General features: G+C 35.3%; 1 protein-coding gene across 3 annotated transcripts in view; it reads right to left on the bottom strand.

Moving 5' to 3' along the window:
* Positions 1–24467, bottom strand: part of LOC125648763 (E3 ubiquitin-protein ligase TRIM71-like) — a 157135-nt gene extending 132668 nt beyond the window's left edge. For 2 of the 3 annotated variants that reach the window (XM_056151530.1, XM_056151532.1), the window contains exon 1: positions 16180–16298. The gene's annotated coding sequence lies outside the window, so the exon portion shown is untranslated. Of the gene's footprint in view, positions 1–16179; positions 16299–24380 lie in introns of those variants that run through there. The other variant, XM_056151526.1, reaches the window with a different exon arrangement.
* Positions 24468–24690: the final 223 nt, after the last annotated feature.

Here is a 24690-nt window from a genome sequence, read left to right as displayed (position 1 = left end):
TTTAGTTTCGGTAGAGTTCGTTTCAATTTCGTTTCGCATTTTAAATACTAAATGACAATATTTCTAATCAATTTAAATATGTTCATACCCCGATCTGGGTTAGGCAAATTACAAATAAATTGGTTAGGACTTAGACTGGGGACATTTTCTTTTCAAATAAAGTTTGGCATGGTATCCCATGAAACCAAAGAGGCCTACGGGGTTCAAGGTCATATAAATACATATTATTTCACCCTTTTTCTCTGAAGTATACATGACCCCGTGGGGATCCGGGTTAGAATAGGTCCACAACACCCGCTTGCTTGTCATAAGAGCCGACTAGATGGGGCGGTCCTTCGGATGAGACCGCAAAAACCGAGGTCCCATGTCGCAGCAGGTGTGGCACGATAAAGATCCCTCCCTGCTCAATGGCCATAAGCGCTGAGAATAAGCCTAAATTTTGCAGAACTTCACCGGCAGTGGTGACGTCTCTGAGTGAAATATTCTCGAGAGGGACGTATCATGAGACTTTGGGTCCAAATGAGGCGTATTACGTAATAGAGAAATGACGTCACCAACATCGTATCTTGTTCAACACGTTACCAAAATTATGCAGGTTTTTTTTGTGATTTTCTTCTTCTTCTAATTTTGGTTTAAAAGAAAATATTTAATATATATAATACTTACAGGTACCTAAATTAAAAAAAAAAATTAACAATAAGTTGCATTCCCCATTTTTTTGTTGTTGTTGACAAAGACCATATTCTTATTTATTTATAAGCGGATGTAGAGCCCCCCCCCCCCCCCCCCCGTCTTTTCACCACACATTTACTTAAATGGTATTACTGACATATACAGATAAAGAAGTTGAAAACAATCAAACCCTCCATAGAACACATTTAAATCAGAAGATGAGTAAAGCTCTAGATTTGGCACCCAAAATGGTTGAGTACGGCCAGCGCGGATCCCGTATTAGACCGCGCTCCCCCCGCGGTATGTTAATCCTTCCTGCGCTATCCCGCTGAGGGATTTCATCGCGGGGCAGAGTTACACCGCCGTGGTCTGAAGTACCGTTGTTTACCTGTTAGGGCTATCTACCTGTACAATAGTTATTCTATTCATCGACAGAAAATGATTACGGCTTGATTATCGTCAGCTTTCTGGCATTACATACCGGCATGTTAAATGAAAATAAAAAATAAAATCGGGAACGTTTTTTTGTCCTTACTAAAACCAGATACACATGTACTTAGGATTTACATGTATCATATTTAATACACCTCAAGTTTTTTTATTCTAGAAAAAAATCCGTTATTTAATTTTGTTTTTTCGTATTTTATGCTCCAAATAATGATAATGTACATTAGAAAAGATGCTCTTTGCTAATAATATTTACAGTGAAGAAAAAGAAAGATTTACAAATGACCGTACATGTACATTATATGAGTGCAAGATTGATATGTTCTGTCTGTTCTAATGGCGTTAACATATGTATGTAGACTTTCAAATTTGAAATTTGATTCAAAAATTTATTTATAACAAAATGTCATTCTGTGTTTTTTTAGGAATAAAGAAATGTCAATTTATATTTTGCTAAAAGATTTTGTCTTCCCATTTCAATCGAACTTCGTTTACATGTACACTTAGAATATTGGGTCCATACTGCACGTATTCTTAAAACAACACACGGGGGATAAGTGGACATGGTGAAAATCTGGTGTGTATATGTTCAACGCGTCGCATAAAGGACGTGAAAATTGCAATGTCTCAACCCAAGGATATGCAATCTGCTTTCTTAATTCTTTTGATTACGGTACGAATGTGAGCAACATCAAAACATACTCTCTAATATACCCCCACCCGTCCACCCAACCACGGGAAATTCTGGAACCGCCACTATTTATTTTCAGAAAATATATATCACATCAGCCTAGTGGCCTCTCTCCACCTTTACTGATTGGAGTTTTTTTTTTTTTAATAGTGCTAATTAAACTTGATAGAATATTGAAGAAACATTAATATCACGATATTACAAATTTTACAAAAGAATCGGGTTCAGCAAAGTAAACTTTCTGTATTTCAACAACTCTTTCGGTTTTTTTTGTTTTTGTTTTTTTTTTTTTTTTTTTTTTTTGTTTTTGTTTTTTTTTTTTTTGTTTTTTTTTTTGTTTTTTTATTTTATTTTTTTTGGTAAAATTAGTTGTAGGCCAAGTGAGCAGTTTTTCAAGGGAAAAAACCCACATCTAATGAAATCAGGTGCTATTTATTATTTTTGAAGATGTATAGGCATAAAACATGACAGTAGGAATTGACCGCATGACTTTACGAGGACATTTTTCTTCTCCGCACTATGTCGCGGAATTAAGGTTTCTTTTACCATGTGACTTTACGAAAACTGCCGAACACAACAATTTTTCCGCGCATCATCATGGCCGGAAAAGATTGATTGATTGATTGATTGTATCTTGCTTAACGTCTCGGTCGAAAATTTTTCACTCATATGGAAACCTCACCAAGACCGATAAAGGGCTTCAAATTTAGGCCTATGCTCGGCGCTAACGGCCATTGAACAGTGAGGGTTCTTTAGCGTGCCACACCTACTGTGACAATGAACAATCGTTTTTAAGGTCATCTCCGAGGACCAGTGACATTCACACCTGATGCCGAGCGTTTGGCGATGGAACTATCACTACCTGTTTTAACGACTTAGGTCTGTCGTGGCTGGGATTCGAACCCCGGCCTACCGCCGGAAACGAAGTATAAATTACAAATGCAGCGAAGTCATATGGTTTCTTAAAAGACAAACTTTAACATTGTGTTGTGTTCTACATGATTATATATTAAAGAAAGGTTTCCCGATTTGATATCTAACATTCTAATTTTTTGAAAGAAATATAACGATACATGACCAGTGACCAGACGGTATTCATTTGGACAACATTTCCAAATTACTCCCAGCACTCAATTACTAGTATTGAATGTCAATAGTCCGTTAATGGATCGCAGGCGCGGATCTAGAATTGTTTCAAGGGGGGGGGGGGTGAAGAGGAAATGAGAGTTGTTATAACGTACGTCAAATTAGTTAAACGACAACTTAACAGGAATACTATCAATTTGTAGTTCTGAATTCCAATTTGGATGTTATTGTATAATTATTAGACGTAGATTTGTAACTCTTGACTTTAAAACGAATCATGTTTTAAAATAAATAAAAATAAAATGAATTATTACAGATACCCCTGGGACGAGGCCTCTGCTGGTGGACTGTTAGTCCCCGGGGGTCTTTACAGCCCAGTAGTTAAGTACTTCGTTACTAGCAAGAAAATACGGATATATATTTAATTGCTGTTCCAAAATTTACAAATTAATTTCAAAATTAAGGATTATCTCCCTCACGCATAGCTCTTATCCTTAGAGGAATTTGACTCCACTTTTTTGTCACACTGTTTTTGCCTATAATAGTTCTAAAACGTCATTGTTATTTCGGATTTCAAACATTTCGGCTGAGCATTACTGAAGAGACATAATTTGTCGAAATGCGCATCTGTTGCATCAACATTGGTACCGTATAAGTTTTACATACAAACTATATAAAAGATAATATGAATTCTCATCACCTGATAGAAATGTTGACGCACGATTGTATAAACAATTTCCATCGTCTAGGATTTTAATAACTCTATGATCATTCTCTCTCTCTCTCTCTCTCTCTCTCTCTCTCTCTCTCTCTCTCTCTCTCTCTCTCTCTCTCGTGAAAAGGGGGCTTGTAACCCCCGTAACCCCCCCCCCTCTAGATCCGCCACTGGATCGGATCAATTTTTATTTAACTTTTCGTTTCTTACTTTTGTTGTTATTTTTTTTAAGGAGTGTGGGTGGAGTTCAAGTTTATTGTAAGCCGTTGATTGAATTCTTCAGAAGGCAAGCAATGGTATTTTTTAATTACACAAGATTAATGGGGATTTAAAATGATATATGCCGCTAAGATTTCTTTTTTTAAAATATCGGGCAAATACATTAATTCCATCAAAATCACAATTTCAGGAATTTCTTTACAAGCGGTAAAAGCGTTTTTTTGTTGTTTTTTTAAAATGTTTTACAACATGAATTGATTAAGTTTATGCCGCGTTCACACGGATGCTCATTGAAATTTCCGTGTGAACGGGGTTCAGATTTGATTCGCATTAACTTACGTTTACGTGTGAACGAGACATTTGGTAAATGTTTGTATGGAAGTTAAAAAGTGTTTTACAAGAATATTGTAACTCCGGTAATATGACTGCAATATTTATCGGCAGAGAATGAAAATAATAAGATATCAAAAGAGAGAACAAAAACAATAGCTGGGGAACAGAAAAAGAATTTACTATTGTAACTTTGTCTTTCAATGTTGTTTTCAGGGGAAGGAAATCTCTTATTAATTGGATAGGCTTGTAAAATTATTTCTAAAGGTGAATACCAGAGAAGAAGTGTCAAGATTTGAAAGGTTACTTTTTTTTTCGGTATTTTATTTTTTCATTTTCAATTTTCTTTATATTTGTGAAACAACATACTGTTACAATCGGTGAGAGAGAGGGTGTCAGAAAATGGCAACTCCGAGAACAGAGGTAGTATACACAAGCGCTTGCTTAAATAGTATGTTATATTACGATTTTAAAATACGTACATGTATACACCATGCACAATGTAAGTATATGTGTAAAACTTATGAAGTATATGAAACGGTGGAACATAAGAATGACTTCCCGTTTTCAATGAAATTTCTGCTGCCCTCGTTCATAATACAATGAACCCTTTAATCTTACAAAATGCCGATCACCCCCATGATATCAACTAAGCATTTTACGTTCCGTTCCATTTTCCATTCCATGTTTTAGCAATATCCGGTGATTTTGTACAAACAGCGAAACCAACCCACGCGGATTTCATATCCTACACTACGTGTTTCAAAACGTGTCACAAAATATTTGTTTGCTATTGCAGCACAGGATTATTCTAATACTTTAAAGAAATATTCCGGATTTTCGTAACTCTTGCTTGTACGAGTTGTACGAGTTTGTTTAGTATATAAATAATATGTATGTATTAAATATTTTAATACTATGGATAACAACGATAAGCCGGTTAAATTAATCGATTACTCGGGTGAACAAATGCTAACCGATTAGAAAATTTGTAACCGATTGGCCGGGCTATTTTTACTAAAGAAATACCACCGCGTGCCTGTATCACATATATGTTTTAAAAAAAGGGGGAGGGGTCGTAATATTCAAAGTCTAGGTGATGTTTAAATATTAACATTTTTAATGACTGATCAGATTTGATAATCTTTAAAGTAAAATTTCATGCAGTACCAATAATTATAGTCCATTCTGTCGGTAAAACCTTTTTCAAAGTTCCCAGTCAGGCTCTATAGTCTATAAGGCTTGCGTTAGATAAACTACCGAGCAGTACTAGTATCACACTGATAAATTCCGCGCTGCCAGCATATTTTCCACATAGTTTTTTTTAAAATAATCAGTTCAATGATTAGTACCATTACAATGCATGGTATAATGACGACAAGTAACATAGATGTAGAAAGATACATCACTATACAAAGTTAGAGGATGAAAATAAAAATGGAGGGGGGCGCCTAAAAATCATGCAGGTCGGACTAAATCATATTTCTGAGTGACTTCCCAATGTTTAAAGTATTGTAATGCTTAAATGAGAAAAACACGAAATGTCAGCTGTGTTATGTAGAACGGACGCGCAGGTGCTGAGTAACTTTATTAGCGTGTGCCGTCCAAACGGATTTTTGCCACCTTAGCAATTCTTGTAAACAAACTTCGAAGACAATATAATTATTTCTTTATCATAAACTTGAAGCCAAATATTGTAATATAATAAATAATTATATGATGCACCGTTCTGGCAAGACGTTGCAAAAAGTGAACATTTTGAATTTCTAAATACATTCTTCCTTTCATGTGGTTTTTGTTGACGTCTTTACTTATGGAAACACTGGTCATGTTGTTCCTCATTGAATTAAAAATATAACTGAAGCTAAAATAAAATGAAATAATTCAGTAATTCAGAATTATAATTCTTAACGATTAACTGGTTTATTACAGGTAATCGGTCAAAAGAATTTATACGACTATTTGGTTACAAAATGTTAACCCAATATCATCCCTACTAGCTAAATAGTACTGTTGTGTTCAGAAACAATATCATCCCTACTAGCTAAATAGTACTGTTGTGTTCAGAAACAATATCATCCCTACTAGCTAAATAGTACTGTTGTGTTCAGCAACAATATCATCCCTATACTAGCTAAATAGTACCGTTGTGTTCAGAAACAATATCTTCAGTGATCAGTAGCGGATTTAATGGGGGGGGGGGGTATTTATTTTTAATTTAAGGTAAATCATGGTATCTTGTTTAGAAAAATGTACTAAACGATAGAAGAAGCAATAATTTCTTCCACTCCTAGTGAAATAAATGACAAAATCTTTTGATTTCTTGAATTACTTTATAGGGAGAACTTTTTTTCCTAAACCCTTAAAATTAGCGTCATTTTAATAATTTCCCCACATTAAAAATGATAGAAAATAGTACAAATGACTTAAATAGGAGACATATATTTCAAGCCATATATGAAATATGTAAAATCCAGAAGCTTCCGGAGGTTCTGCCCGCTAAAAGGCTTCGCCCTGGACCCCCTGCATCATAAAGTTGCCCCCCCCCCCCCCGTAACCGCAATTCCTGGATCCGCCCCTGGTGCTTGCACCTATGGTGTCCAGGGGTCCGTGTTTGCTAAACACTTATTTTTGTATTCTTTATAGAATCGATGAATGTTCGTTATATTTACTCTTTCATACAGTGTAAGTATTGTTTATTGCGGAGGGGGGGGGGGGTCATTTAATAAGATGACTACTGGGAGAATATGTTATAATTTTGATATATTTTTATAGTTTATTTTATTTGATTATTTTAATTGATATTACATGATTGTAGAATGTTGACCTCCGATGCAATCTTCAACCGTATCTAATAATTTTAGATAAGACTTCTAATGTACGCAAATTAATCCTGCGCCGTAAATCGAAGGTTATCATACGGGATGGATCTGATTTTAGGAAATGGATTCGATTTCCTAGGGCAACCTGAATAGAAATTCTTTATATTTTCAATGTCTGTTGGGTTTATCTGTTAGAATCGAGCCGACCGCCGAATCCCGATTATGTTGTGCAACTTTGAGTTTGTTGCTACTTTTAATAGATGACTTACTCGAGGAAATATTTGTATTTGCAATCTTTTGAAATCTGTGATGTATTGAACGGCAGTGTTAGGAGATAATGGCTAGCCTGTAATGCATTAATAAGCGAATACATATCATAAAATGTAAATGTTTGTGTTTGGGTGCTTTCTATACTCTGTACCGGAAGTTCATATATACCGTTTGTGAGCAAACGAACTCTGGTGGAAGTTTGTTAAGATGACGTAATAGAAAATCGAGGGATTTCCGCACGTGATACTTTGACAATCGATTTTTACTAATGCCTCGTTCACACGAATGCGCATTAAATTTTACTTTGATGCGAAGTAAATAATGCACATTAAATTAATTCGAATGAAATATAGTTCACACGGCGGTTATATTTAATGCGAAGTAAACTAATGCGCATTAAATTCGTATGCATCTCTAAGTCAAAGGGTGCGAGAATTGAATTAAACGATAGACTATATTATTGAAAATTATTTTTATACATGTAGATAGTTTAATGAATATTGGGTATAGATACATAATTCGTTGTTCAAAACATGCTTACAATATACATGTAACTGTTCTACACACAAGGAGTTTTGTAGTGTTTATTTTTATATGTTCCCAAAAAATTAGTGTTATTTCCTCTGACGACCAGCAATCATTATAAACAATATATTGCTTCTTCATGAGCCCAGTTTAAAAAACCTCGGAACCTCTTTTTCATCATTCCGCTGCCTATTATTGTGACGTAATTTTTAATTAGTAATACGTATTATAAGTGTAGTGTGACGTCATATTGTATAAAATAATTTAACTATGAGTGACAAATTTGTTTTTAAAAAATGTAAAAACAGAAAATCATCACTATTTCAAAACATTTTTATCGTATTTAATTTCTAAGCAATTCCATCCATATGTATTACTCAGTATGCAGAACACACATTTACGTCTGACATTATCTAATGCCATGCTGTTTGTACAATGTTTTCTTCAGTGATTATTATCATTTTGGTTTGTTTTTCGCACAAATCTGACATTGATATATATAGCTGACCCGTCACGGGTAGATACATGTGACCCACATTTGCCATTACGCATGCGTCTACATTTACTGTGCATTAGCTTCGCATAGCGTTCACACAGAGCTAATGCGGTGTAAATCTAATGCGCATTAAAATCTCTATGTGAACGTGGTTCAGATTTAATTCGCATTAATTACGTTTAATGCGAATAAAATTCTTCGTGTGAACTAGACATACAAATATGCGACGCTTAGAAGAATTATACATTAATTTGAATATTTTGTTATTACTTGTTATTTTACACGAGACAACTTAACCCCGGGGTGAATATAAAATTTTTTGCAACTATTGCATCAATTACTGCAGGTGAAAAAGATTAAAGAATTTTGTTTTATTCACTTGGGGTTTGTTTGTAAAAGTTTATAAGTAAAGGGGAAATTAAAAGTGTACCACGCCTAGGGAGGCTATGGGTCAATGAATGTATAGCACACAGTATATATGATTTGATATAGATTATTTTCTAATAAAGTGCCGGCGACATCGATTGCACGCTTTTATTTACTTTGAGTGAAAAAGTAACATTATTGTACTGTAATCACCTGGTTATTCTAAACTTGTAAAATTAAACCACGTGAAAATTTCTGATGTTAGCAGTTTCCGTAAAGTCACGTGGTAGAATGTCTTACATTTGGAAGTCCTCTAAATGGGAAACATTTTCTCACAATACAGCGCGAGTTATTTCCCTTTGAATACAAGGACGCACATGTTGCTGTCCCCAATTCATGGCGCCAATAAAAGGATTTTATAAATCTTATTGTAATTATAGGTGTCAGTTTAGGGATTTTATATATCTTATTGTAATTATAGGTGTCAGTTTAGGGATTTTTCTGTAGTTAAATGAAAAGTAAAATGACTGCAAAGAAATATAAAGTCCGATTAACTGCAAGTCCGATTTAAAATGGCTTTAAGGGAAAATTGTTGAGAAAATTGTTATGCATGATTTTTCACCTTTTTCAATGTTGTTCTCATGGGTTGGGGGATGGGGGTGGGTTGAAAACCTCTTCATTGGTTAGGTTTATAAAATCGTCATTTATGGTGATCAGTATAGAACGTTATAAAGTTTAAAAAGTCGAAATGTAATTCAAGTCCTTAGTAGTATATTTGTTTTTTACAACATACTGTCACACTCGGTGGGAGAAGGAGGGGGGGGGGGTAGAAAATGACAAATCCAGGAGGAGGAAGGCACACACATACACTTGCTTACTATACTTTTCTCATAATAGATTATGATGATTTTCAAACACACATATTCCCTTGGGGGTTTGGGTTAGAATAGATCCTCAGTACCCCTTGTGTGTCGTAAGAGACGACTAAATGAATTTGGCCGTCCTTCGGATGATACCGCGAAAGCCGAGGTTCCGTGTCACAGCAGGTGTGGTACAATAAAGACCCCCCCCCCCTGCTCAAAGACCGTAAGCGCCGAACATAGGCCTAAATTGTATATCCCTTCACCGGCAATGCTGATGTCTTCATATGAGTGAAAGTTTCTGGATATTGACTTTAAACAATATCTTATCAATCAATCAATCAAACACATATATGCATTTGTATGAAGTATATGAAACGATGGATTCTGAGCATGACTTCCCGTTTTCCCTGTATTTTCTGATTTTCTTGTTCATAAACTCTTTGGTTTTACAAATGCTGACCTCTTTTCAATATAGTCTTACATATAATAGTATCGGTTTCCGTTGCGTTGTCCGTTTTAGCAACACCCCGAATACATAGAATTGTCTTTAGACTTACTGCATATCAATAATAATTTCTAACCGAGTTGTAATCAGATAATCACTGGCACATTTAAAGGGATGTGCCCGGAGGCTTTCCCTATCATTTTCCAATTTAAGGTAAATCATATTCTCTTGTTCAGAAAAAAAACATAAAGAAAAACGAAACAAGAGACATTTTTTTTCCATTCTTGGAGAAATAAATGACAAGATATTTTACTTTATTGAGTTACTTTCATTTTTTAAACCCTTAAGATTTGTGTCATTTCTAATTTTCATATCATTAAAATGACTGAAAATAGTAAAAATGACTACATAGGAGACATATTTCAAGCCCTATAAAAACTACGAGCTTCCTCGGGCTTCGCCCCCTGGGCCCTCGGGCAGTTGTATCACTTGGGTTCAAATTACAAGTGTACTCTTTAATAGTAAATTCGAACCCTAACGATATAATTGCCTGAACACACTTGGGGCCTTATGGTGCCCCGATCCCTGCTTTATGAATTTGCGCCCCTAACCTAAATTACTGGATCCGCCCCGATAAATTGGTACTATATAACCTTTTCATAATTAAAAGTAGTCGCACCTAAGCAGTTAAAGGTAAAATATGATGCTACAAGTTTCCCAGCTTTTCAACTTTCTCAGACACCAGTTTCTTCAAACAACGTTTGATGCTCACCGACGGACCGCTTAAAATGTATCAGTCAACCCCTAAATCACTGGATCCGCCCCGATAAATTTCATAATAGATACATGTGATAACTTTGTTTGCTCGTCCATTTTTATTGCAATGAAGGGGTTCTGTTTAACAGCTTCGTTTCCTTCTGTTTCTGTAGATTTCCTTTTGTTTCGTTTCAGCCGCATTCGTTTCGTTTCGGTAGATTTCGTTTTGATTCGATTTCGTTTTGCACTTTACAGGTACCCGAAATTTTATCTGTAACCAACGCATGTACATTATACCGTGACGGATTTAGGGGTACGGCCGTGATTATCCGTATATACCTCTATTTTTAGTTTTAAGTAAAGTGAAAGAGAAAGATAAAGAGATACAGGGAAAATTCGGCTCTCGGACCGACGAAAACGAGACATTAGCAATGAAAGACATTTTATCTCAATTATCATGTAGGTACTGTTCATAGGATCGATCAATTATCGGTGGAGATCAAATGAGTCTGCTTGTACAATAAATATTCTTGCTAAAATCATCTAATTTTAAACTGAAAATCTATAACAGGATACATAAAGAAAGCACAGAGGCCTATTATTGGAATACCTCTTACCTATAAACACACAGTTTACGTTTCATCGTTTATGTCATTAACAAATGCATTTTGACATTTTTAAAAAAGTACGGTAGAAAATATGATTTTGATTTTTCTTAGGAATTCTAGGTATATGCATGGAAACCAAGAATATCAATATATTTTTTGATAATTATTATTAACTGTCATGGCTTTGTTCTTTATCCAATACCGCTTATATCCATACGAATGTATGATTCAACAATATGGCGTTAGATACCGTATGCATTCAATATGTTAGTATATGTCTATTACATTTTCTACAGAGTTTGGAAGGGTCACTTGGATTAGCCAAGTGTCGCTCAACACCCTTGGAAGCACGGGTAGACCATAGACATTAAAATAGGCCACTTGTGTTTTTCACACCTGCGGTCGAGAATTTCCCACCTGGCCGGTCGGTCGGTCATTTGCACACCTGGCCGATCTTGATTACCCATCTGGCCAAAATTTTCTCATCTTCAAAAGTGGCCGATATTATAAGGGTAAAGTACACGTTTGTTAACAAATGTTCTTTAAAAAGTGGCCGGTGTCCGGTTTTCAGGGGTGACCGGTTTTGTAAGAATTTCTTTATAAGGAAATGTTAAGATTTCTTCCGGGACTTTGAAAATCGGCAGATATTCAGGGAGAACCAGTTTTCTGAGGGGTTTGGACAAGTTTCACTGTGTATATGTCAGAGTATCGTTTTTTTTGGTTGGGGGGGGGGCACCATCGCTATATACATTGATTGTCGAATAAAAATGTAGGGGAAAGGTGAGAGGGCTTTGTAATTTACGTCATCGGACATCGATTTCCATGCACTGATTTTTCTCATTTTCAACAATCATCGGTTTTGAGAGGGAGGGGGTGTTGATGAAAGCTATGTGAATTCAGTGTTTTTATCAGACATTCCATATTTGATCGCATCCCTTAGCAATGGATGCTGTAAATTATTTTGTCATTTTAAATTCTTTTCTAAAGTGGTTTTTTTTTTTGGAACATGTAGTTAACAGTGGCGGATTTAAGGGTGGGGGTGCAGCCGGCGCCCCCTTACAATTTTCAAATTTAAGGTAAATCGTCGTATCTTGTTTAGAAAAATGTACTAAACAATGAAAGAAGCAATAATTTATTGCACTCTCGGAGAAATAAATGACAAAATATTTTCATTTTTGGAATTACTTTATTGGGAGAACTTAATTTTTTTTTTTAAAAAACCCTTAAAATTTGCGTCATTTTATTACTTTCACTTTATAAAAAATGGTAGAAAATAGTACAAATGACTAAATAGGAGACATATTTCAAGCTCTATAAAATCTGTAAAACCCTGGAGCTTCGCAGGAGGTCTCCAGATCCCCTGCCTCATAAAGTGGCATCCCGCGTAACCATAATCCCTGGATCCGCCCCTGGTTGACCTATAAACCCCCATGCAGACGATAACAAGAAGTCCATGGGCATAGAATCGTTCTTCTGAAACATTGTAGAACAGGCAAAAAATCTCACTAACCAAGATTTCTCAATTAACAAGGGTTTGTCAGATATAATCGTCAAATTCCAAAAGTAGGTCACAGTAACCTACTTTCTGGTCGACACATTCTGAAGACTCTTCTATATTGAAATTCAAACACCCACCATGAGCCCTATATCCTGATATATGCTTTTAATTGTCCGTTCCGATTTACATTCCGCGCTTCAGAAACACCAGTTATTTGGCAATTAATCGACTTAACGGAAAAGGGTGTTCAATATTCTGACTTGGGGATGTTTGATGTCGGACGTTTCAGCACCTCCAGTGGACGTTTCGGAAGAAAGACGTTTTAGCAACAAAACCACGATGTTTTAACAGTAGGAATCAATATCACAAATCCTATGAAAGATTTAGTGAAGGACAAACACGAATCCTTTGATATAAAACACATGCATGTAATCCAATTAAAAAGGCGTACATAGCCTCGACCAGATACTAAAGTTAGTGAAAATAGCATTGTATAATAGCTATAATAGCTCTAAAACTTCATTGTTATTTCGGACTTCAAACATTTCGGTTGAGCATCACTGAAGAGACATTATTTGTCGAAATGCGCATCTGGTACATTAAAATTGGTACCGTATAAGTTTTATATTAGGACCCCTGGTTCGAGGCCTCTGCTGGTGGATTGTTAGTCCCCGAGGGTCTTTACAGCCCAGTAGCTAAGTACTTCGTTACTAGCTTGAAAATACGGATGTATATTTAATTGCTGTTATAAAATTTAGAAATTCATTTCAAAATTAAGGATTATCTCCCTCATTCATAGCTCTTATCCTTAGACGAATTTGGCTCCATTTTTTAGCACGCCGTTTTTGGCTATAATAGCTCTAAAACTTCATTGTTATTTCGGACTTCGAACATTTCGGTTGAACATCACTGAAGAGACATTATTTGTCGAAATGCGCATCTGGTGCATCAAAATTGGTACCGTATAAGTTTTACATTGTGGTGTTACTCTGTGATAATTAGCCAAAACATTTTATCACCAGGCTAGGGTATTTTCCCCTTCCTCTTTTTTCGAGAAAGTACGTTTATGTTTTTTTGATATGCATAAAGCTATCTAGCTACGTGCAACTCTCGATGTTTAGGGCAGTTTTATTCTCCTCGTTTTGATAGTATTATTGATATGTAGTGGAAGGGTTAAATTGAAACGATGAGTTGAGAAGGGTTTCAACAGTCTCCTTTAAAGTCAGCATTTTACAAATTATATGGTCGTTATAATGATCTAATTTACAAATACAACCTATGGTTGGGTCAAATGTTGTCTTGCATATTTCATACTGATTGTTTAAAATCAGTAGGATACCTAAAGAACCCCATGGTTAATCATTAAGTGAGAGACGCTGTATTTAAATCCCAGCGTTTTGTCACTGCTAAATCTTTTTGTCAATGCACACAATAATCAGTATATATTTGATACCTTTACCCTTGTCTGATTGCATACTCTGACTATCAAATAGTTTATCCCGAGAGGTGATGAGACTCTGATGAACTGATTTTGAAGACGGTGTTGTTTTGATCATCTATTAAGTTTGTTATAAACCACCAGATCTGCCATTAACGACGAGAGATATAGCTATGTTGAAAGTTTAATAAAATCGGTAGTAAAGAAACACCCACAAGTTTATATCATGGCCAATTTTATTCAGTGTGATAGAAGGAAGTCAATACACACACCTTTCCACTGCTAAGGTTATTTCATATTGAAAATCAACCAAATAACATATATTGGATGGCTACAATTGTTTCTTTGTGCAATTAATTCCTTATGACTTACATACTATGATTACTTTTTACTACAATTATAACGCTACACAGCAAAATCCTGTAACCCCTTCACTATGAAAAGGTGAAGATGACAAACAGTGATCAGTCTCATAACTCAAATAAGGACAACGAAATTAAGAGCTGGACAAACACGGACTCTAGGACATACCAAAGGTCGGGTCAGGTGCTGAGGAGAAGTAAGCATTTCCTGTCATATCCGCCGTGAGCCATACAAACAGGTATTTAAAAATCTAGTCTCAGCTAGGCATGTCAAGCCACATCGTCGGTTAACCACAGGTGTTTCTGATAGATTCTCTACATCATCAAGGGAACATGTGTGGACTCATAACCGTGGTTTGTGACAATGGCCGCGCCATAGTATTAACATATTAATGTTATTTCCTCAGCTATCTTGTTAATCATAATAACGGGATGTTCTGCCCTGTAATAATTTGCTTCCCATATTAGTATAGACTAGATATCTGGTCCCTATTTTGTTGTGTCCAATAGTTTATATGTTTCGTGGTCTTACTATATTTGCCCTATTCTTACTTTTGTATTCTTTATTGAATTGATAAGATTGAACAGTCTTCGTTATAATCTCGTTTTCGTGCCCCTTCATCTGAGAACAGTAAAAGGTTTGCTATGCATATCAAAATAGTGCAGTTTGTCTTTATCACATACAACTGTTAACACATCACAGCAATGGTTTAACCCGTCATGAAATGAAATTTATCTTTTTTAACTTTGTTAATCACGTGACTACTGAAACTTTAGCTAAATACAGCACGTGCTTTTTGCAATACATAATCAATAGTTGGGCAAACACGGACACCTAGACATACTCGCAATGTATCTGATTTCAGTATGCTTTATGCTGAATTTGAATACTTTCAACCTAATCATATATATATTCGATGCATTTCGCAAATTATATGGTCGTTATAACGATCAAGTTCGTCAAAACAAACTCTGCACTGAACATACTGAAATCGGATATAATGCGTGTAAAACTCATAGTTTAGCACCCAAACTGTCTCAGTATATTGGCTAAAACAAATGTCTCTTTTTTTCGGAATTCCTGGATCCGACACTGTGTGTGTTAGTAGAACACACCAATTATGGTTAATTGATTTATATGTTGCATTCCCTATGTTTTCATCATTGATCAATGTTATAAAATTGACATTTTCTGTGTTCATAGTTATAAAGTTGTAGTATGGTTCCGTGGAAGTTATTGTACAGCTAAGCTCCGCCCCTGGAAGTTATTGTACAGCTAAGCTCCGCCCCTGGAAGTTATTGTACAGCTAAGCTCCGCCCCTGGAAGTTATTGAACGTTGGGTTTTTGCCAAATGTTTCTGTCTGATTTAAAGTATGGCTAAGATCAAAGGAAAAAGTAGCGCACCATGACATAATGCCATTAGTGATGAATGTTTAAACACTAAGCAATGTGTAAATTTGTGGTACTTCTAATACAACTCCTAACGCCTCAACAAGAATGAAACACTCTCAATCGGACATACAACAAACAACCATCCAGCCAATCAAAAGACACCAAAACATGACTTACCGGAAGGTGGTAACTGAATTTCTTTTTCAGCAGGAATTATAATAAGTAGATATATCTATATAGGTAATCTCAGGTTTGTTGGCTGAACACAGATTCGCGGGTATCTGAAGTGAATGTGGATATTCATTAGTTCACAGAAAATGCAGGTTTCAAATGCTTCACAATCTGGAATGGAATGAAATAGTTTTATTTAGCTATTCTACAATTGTCCATTAATAAAAGTATTATATTTCTCTTGCGACTGGATATCATTCTGCTTGGTTTACTGCTTATAAACTACTCTGAGTTGAAATTTGACAACAGTCTATTTCGACAAAAATCGATGAGAGACAGCTATAGATAGATACAATTTTATCGTCTTCGCTTCTTGTTTCCATTTAGAACGATGATCTTGATGTTTTTAAAGTAGAGATAGCACATGGAGATCTTTCGTTGTTGACATGTGTATTTAAGCTGAGAAAAACAAAGAGAATAATGGGGTAGACCTGAGCCTTCCGTAATTAAAGCTTCTTTCAAATGATCTCTTTGTTTATAGCGCACAAAATGACATCAACATCTGATAACAGTATTGTATGACTGATCCTTGTTAATTTATATTAATTAGTTCAGTGCTGGACAGGTTCTCTATTGTAATTATAGAACTCATTTAAGACCTTATTGAACGGGAGGAATATTATTATTGTAGACATACATTAGATTTATTGATAAAAGTGTAATCTCTAAACTGATAATCCGAAATACCGATGTTTAAAAGTCCGAAATATATTTCTTTCTAAATGCATTTCATTGATTTAAAATGTCCATACTGATTTACCCCATCAACTTCGCCATGCTAAATACGTTTTGAAATTCAGTTACATGCAAGGTGAAGATAACGAACAGTGATCAATCTCATAACTCCTACAAGCAATACAAAATAGATAGTTGGGCAAACACGGACCCCTGGACACACCAGAGGTGGGATCAGGTGCCTAGGAGGAGTAAGCATCCCCTGTTGACCGGTCACACCCGCCGTGAGCCCCATATATTGTTCAAAATGTTCTTAATTTCTTTGGCTTTTGTGGATGTATATTTTCCTCGATTCTGTAACAAAAATGTGAAATAGTTGTCTTAACACTCAACACTTAGAAATGTAAATCTTCACTGAACAAAATAAAATGAAATTCAGGAAATACTAGGTCGCAAAAGATAATCTAAATTTTCATCAATCACATTCATTTGTCATGTATATTTGTATATGCCAACATCAGATGCAAAATGAAGATAACGAACAGTGATCAATCGAATAACTCCTATAACCAATACAAAATAGATAGTTGGGCAAGCACGGACCCCTGGACACACCATAGGTGGGATCAGGTGCCTAAGAGGAATACGCATCCCCTGTTGACCGGTCACACCCGCCGTGAGCCCTATATCCTGATCAGGTAAACGGAGTTATCCGCAGTCAAAATTAGTGTGCCAAGATGGCAAATTCGGTGATCCTTATAAAGATATGTAAACCTTATACGGTACCAATTTTGATGCACCAGATGCGCATTTCGACAAACAATGTCACTTCACTGATGCTCAACCGAAATGTTTGAAATCCGAAATAACTTAGTTTACAAACATTACTAGTTATTAAGTGGTATGTTTTGCTTTGATGAGATCTTAATGAATATGCTAATATGCTGTGTTTTGAAACTAATATCATACTAATGAGCTTACAAACATATATCATTGAAATTTTAATGGACGCATGTCAGCAATTAATGTTAGCATGTATTGTATTGTATCAAAACCATGGAACTGCAATGTATACTATAGTGATTTATATTCCTATTCCTGTTTTTTGTGTTCAATGAAGCCTGAAACTCCAAAATACTTTCTATAAATTCATAAAGACTCAAGTTAGAGTAAGGTACGTGGGCGTTCTGAATGCTTATATTTTAGTTAAAATGATCGACTTCTCATATCTTAATATTTCTCTGTATAAGACCGCCACCTTTATTTTCTTTAGAAATTCTTTTTTCAAAGCAATTATCAACATGTTCCATTTCCTCCATAAAGCGTATTCCTCGTTTCACAGCACTTCACGATATCTCCTCCTCTGGATTTCTCCCTCTCCCACTCTCCCCTTTTAAATCTCTAAATTTCTCTTCATCGCTCTCTCCTTCATAATCTTTCAACCACTCTTTCTTTCTGAATATTCCTTTCCCGTACTGAATTCACAACTCTCTCTCTCTCTCTCTCTCTCTCTCTCTCTCTCTCTCTCTCTCTCTCTCTCTCTCTCTTTTTTTTTAAATAGTCATTGAGCGAATTATAATTTACAGTTACATAGCTATATCATGCAGACTTTAACATAATAAACCGTCGCAATTATATATCTCCGTCTCCGTTGTTTTTGATCGGACTTTTAAATCAGAACAACCATTCGGTAACAAACACTGCCTTTAAATACCAGGGTTTTGTCAGGAGCCAACTCTTTATGACAATGCACAAAATGATCTCGGTATCTGATAGCTTTATTATGATCGACTACTCTGGTCTGATTTCATACCCTGGCTATCAAATAGTTTACCCCAGGAGGTGATAGAACTCTGATCATTTGATACCAAAGACTGCGTTGTTTAATTATCTATCAAAGATGCAGGTATATTTATGTAGACCGGGGATATTTTTTTTTTTTACATTTCTCAACGTTCAGTCAGCGCATTTTAACCAAGGCTCGTGTTACAAATGTGGGGAAATTCAAATATTTCAAAACGCCCGAACTCTGCATTCCCAGTCACATAGTAATATTACATTCCTTGTAGTTTTTAATAATACGATACAACCATGCAATGTGAGTGTGAACGTTATGTAGTACCGGGTATATGTAGAGAAGTACCGGGTATATGTAGAGGTCATCAGTTAAGGTCAAGCCCGGCCAGAAAAGAAAACGCTCATCAATACATACAAGAACCTAAATCATACATAGAGAGAAATGTTACAAATCTGTCAACGTATGATCTAGGCCTAGTTGAACGCCCTGAAATCATTAGACACATCATGGATATGTACACATACGCATTCATTGTGGATTTGGAAGGCTTCGGAGGCAATGTTTGCCGTATAAATGAATATCAAAATGTATATTTGTTTAGGGGGTTACACTGTTATTTAGTTTTAAAATGTGGTTATATTTAAAGGTTACGATGACATCATATTCTTTCAGGTTCAAATAATTTATCCGGATTCAGAATAAAAATATTTCACTGTCACTACATTTATCACACACATAATTGTATTTTGTTGTAAAAGATTCAATATTACTACCCGTCATTAATGATCCGCAATCACACTAAAACTGATCTTGAATACATACAGTCAAGGTTGGCAACACAATGTAACATCTTATTCTGCAACATTTACAGAAATATTTCGGGAATGACCAAACGTCTAAAGGGTAACGCAATGTGGATGGAGAGTTTACACTTCGCGATGTATAAAATATAATAAGTGACTGTCCCCAGTGTTATTTTATATAATTTTATTATAATTTGTTTATGATATTGTCATTTGTATGTATGTTTTTTTTTTAAATTTCAATTTTGGTTGTTTGCTTTCAAACAATAAATCCCAATGCACATGAATACGGTCTACAGCATTCGCCAAAATGTTATCGGGTTTGTTGAACGTGTTATAGCGTTCGTGACTCGTGAATGATGTTTTGAACGTTATTTGACGTGGTATGGGGAATTACCTTAATGTTTCTTTCTCTCCTAAGTCTCTCATTCTTAACTTACAATTTGCATAATAACAAGTCTTTGAGTGAAATTTAATAACAGCATTCACAAAACATTTAAAGTCATTGAGCAAACTATCATTTCCAGTGGCTTTCCTGTCTCACCCATAATTTACAATAACAAACCATTACAACTCTATCTCTCTATATCGGTAGCTCTAGATCGGACGTTTAAATCAGTACAATACACAAAAAGAACCTTATGGTTAACCATTCGGTAAGAAACACTGTATTTAAATCTCAGGGCTTTTTCATGAGCCAAATTTTTGACAATGCACATAATGATCTCAATGTCTGATAGCTGTATTATGATCGACTACTCTGGTCTGATTTCATACCCTGGCTGTTTACCCCAGGAGGTGTTAGAACTCTGATGAAATGATATTCAAGACTGCATTGATCTAAATATCTGCTATGTTTTGTTATAGACCATAGACCTTCTCTATAACGGCGAATGCTGTGTCACAAAGTATTATAAAATCCGTAGTAAGGAAATTCCCATAAGTTTACACCATGTCCAATTTTATTCAGTTTGATAGAAGTAAATGATGGTACTACATTTTACAGCACGAAGACTATTACATATTAAAGTCAGCCCTCTAGTAGTTCCCGGAGTTCTGGAGATTCTGTATCTTTGTGGAATTAGTTATTTATAATTTGCAGACTGTGGTTATATGTTACTATGACGTTACAGCTTCTGTAGTTTCTCTGCCATCCAGACAAGTGGTTCAACTTTTAATCAAGTTCACACGATGTGTGCCATTTTCTTACAATTGGTGCTTGAATAAAAAGTATTATAATATAGCTAATAGTCTAATATAAAATCTGCGTAAAATCTAGAGAATGTTAGGTTCAATATCCTGATAATTTATTGAACGCTAACTTATTGCGTAAATTGTATGCGCCCGGAATATTCGAGTATGAGCGTTCAATATTGACGTTACCGGAACGACGTAAGCAAGCCAAATGGCAGACGACGGTGCTCCGAATCTGACAGAGCCAGATTTGATATTTACTGAAGCAAAATGTTTTACTGTACATAAATTATGATGTCCCATTTACAAAATCACTTTGCTTCATGCATTAATGACGGATTAAATATTGAACAGTCAAAAAATGCATGTTGTTATTGCACACCTTCAGCTTAGATGCCAATATTGATGGATTCTCGTCTATTTTGGAGTAGTTTGAGTGAAAAGGGGTACAATTTCACAACTAAGTACTATAGCTATATGATAAAACGGTAATTGAACTTATATTGGTGGATATTGGCATGACTTGGTTGTCAAAATGCACTCTATAGTGTTTTATTCTATGAGATGTGTTGCACGATTTGTTTTTATTCTACACGTGTTATGCAATGAAACATGGCAAATTCTCATATGTATTCTACTCGAGTCAGTATTCATTTTATTTCAATATATGTTTGTTATTTGATATTTGTAACCAGGAGAACGAGTGCCTTCCTGAAGCTCTGGGTCTTGATACTGATTCAATGCATTGTATATCAAGAAACACGTGATATTTATTGAACTTCTTTCGTCTCTCCACTATGTGTCCGCAATTCCATTTGTCGTAATAGAAATGTGCATTTGCAAAAGGAACAGGATTGAACTTGTATGTAATAGTACACTGTGCAGGAGTTGTTTTTTAACATATAGCCTTGTACCCATTACATTCGCAAATCGAAATTTATGTTTTTACATTGAATTGATGTGGATCACATGACTACCAAGACACATCACAAAGTATATAGTGACATAAACACTGTTGACATTAATGAAAAACATTTAACATTTAAATGCTGATGTACATTAGGTCCACAATCACCGTTAGCATGAAAGGTTACAACTGTAGCTTGTAGAACTTAAAACAATTCAAATGATATGCAAGATAAAAGGCAATGCTCGATACCAGAAATCATATGTAGACATTCTCTGTCGACTGCAAACAAATTCAATGCACCATGGCGGTTCAACGTTTAGGAAACTGAGCAAGCATCACTTATTTTCTGTAGTCTCAAAATATCATGAAAGCGATTTTGGAAATTCGAAATGACAGACGACTTGGAAGAGCTAAAAGGAAAACTAGAGTGCCCAATCTTGAGCCAAATTCGTCCAATAATGAAAGGTATGCATGGGGGATATATAATCCTTAATTTTTAAATGGATTTCTAAATTGTATCCTAGTAATTAAATATGCATCTGTATTTTCAAGCTAGTAACGAAGTACTTAGCTGCTGGGCTGTAGAGACCCCAGGGGACTAACAGCCCACTAGCAGAGGCCTCGACCCTGGAGTCATAATGTAAAACTCACACAGTACCAATTTTGATGCACCAGATGCGCATTTCCACAGATAATGTCCCTTCAGTGATGCTCAAGCCGAAATTTTGGAAATTCGAAATGACAAAAAAACTTGGAAGAGCTAAAAGGAAAACCAGAGTTCCAAAAACTGGAATCGAATTTCAGAAAACGAATGGTGTATTAACTAGCAGATTTTATACATACACTGATGGTATATTATCACATATAAGTTAAACATCCCTTGTAATGATGGTAAAATATCTGTACAAATGTTTTTATTTACTTTTTTAAAATTTACATTGATTTGTTATAGTGTGCTTACTTTTGATACAATTACGTGAAGAAGGTGAATGGTTTAATGACACTTATTCTATTAAGTCATCTATATAATAGAAATTGAATGTAGGGCAGATTACGAGGCTCCTGGAAGCACCATACGTGGAACTGTGTAGAGGATAAAAATTGAAATGGAACACGTTAAGAAGCATTCAAGTTAAAGACATGTTAAGTTTGCAAAATAGACGTCCATAGAGATTCCGAAATGATGACACCAAATGTAACCATTTTAAACCATTCCGAAACGATATCACCTAATTTGTTAGTAGCATATCTCAGCTAAAACAAATTGTCACATGCAGAACATAAGTTTACTCCATTAGTTGTTCGACGTCTATCAGAAATGTTTTAATTCATTAAAGACGTTACAAAGTTTTTTTGGTGAAGTAACACACTTTTGATATAAAGGTCAACCTAGTGAGGGCTGTTGATTTCCAGTTATGATGACAGGCAGTTTACGAATGAACAGTAATTATGAATATTAAGGGTTAACGTATCCGACTCAATCAGTAATGAAACACAGAACCTTTCAATGGTGAAACTAGAGTACCAATGGCGAGACCAATTGAACCAGTCTTTTTATATTACACTCCGTGTACTTTATTTGAATTTTACATGTATTCTTTTTGGATATTTAATCAGTAGCGGTTAATTTGAAGAACATCAAATACAATGTGATTTGGGCCATTGATACACACATTATCTCCACTATTTGTTTGAAAATCACAATCCCCTACATCCAAATCTTAGTATTAATGTAAAGGTATTCATTTCGCTGTCAGCCTTCAGATTACATGCCCTCTTTTGTTATCAAGTGTTCATTATGATATGTCTTATAACGATTGTCTCTGTCAGCAAATACACATAGTTCCCCAATGTTCGCACTTATGTCATGAATCGCCATCCATGCAAATAACATAATTATTTTTTTTATAACTATAAATATTATGCTTTGATTTATTGTTATGGGAACAACCGAATCATTTTTGTTCAATTATTTTGTTGATACATTTAATCGTCTGTCTGTTGTCAATTCCGATTGGTCTCGATTACTCTTCTCTACACATGTTCTTCACACTTATAGAATCTATAATAAGAGTCTCGTTGTTGCTGCACATCGCCCACTAGCAGGACAAGCAAACTGCGTTAGTTTGTATTTGAGCAATGGTAATACGTGTGTTGAAAATAGTTTATCAGCCGATTTGATAACTTGACGTCAATTCCGTTCAACTTATGTTCATGTCAATGGTTGGATGCAATGGGGACTCGAGCGGGTCTAAAACGGATGACTTTCTGATTTCAAAGCAAACATACTACCATTCAGCATCCACAGCCTCTCTGTTGTAGTGTGTAATATTCTGTGTTGTAGTGTAATATTCTGTGTTGTAGTGTGAACTATTCTGTGTTGTAGTGTGAAATATTCTGTGTTGTAGTGTGAACTATTCTGTGTTGTAGTGTGTAATATTCTGTGTTGTAGTTGACAAAGGAAAAAATGCATAGATGAAGGAGAACTGATTGAATATCAGAATGTTTAACAATGTATGTCTTCTAGACTTTCTCAAATATGTTTGTTATCAAGTTTTCTTTCATGTAAAATGTCTCCTTTATATCAATATAATGTCAGAACATCAACACTAAATGTTTTTTAAACAAATAAGATAGAGACTGGTCAGAAAACATTTTGAAACACATGAATGCAGAGACCTGAGTGAGTCCCTGGTTTCTGTGACGGAATTTAAGAAGTATTAGTTTTGAAAAGAGGCAAATCAAACTTAGATAAATTAGATCTTACCACGCTATGGTCCTTTACTTCAGAGGGCTCACAGGGAAATGCTAAAAAAAGAACACAGCACCTCTATCTACTTTAATGTTTGATTATGTGTATCTACGGTTACTGTATAAAGAAACACAAAGAGAACTATGGGGTAAACGTTTGATTCGATTGATTGCGTCGTCTTCAATGTTATTTTAATCATAAGAATATGTTAAAGTGCACATTTCACCGTTTTTTCTATCCCAATGTTTGATTATGTGTATCTACGGTCACTGTGTATGAAGAAGCATAAGGAGAATTATGGAGTAAACATTTGATCCAATTGATT

Source organism: Ostrea edulis, chromosome 10, assembly GCF_947568905.1.
Source record: "Ostrea edulis chromosome 10, xbOstEdul1.1, whole genome shotgun sequence".
NCBI classification, from domain to species: Eukaryota; Metazoa; Mollusca; class Bivalvia; order Ostreida; family Ostreidae; genus Ostrea; species Ostrea edulis.
The sequence above is the reverse complement of the archived record's forward strand: the minus strand, read 5'-3'. Positions and strand labels throughout refer to the sequence as shown.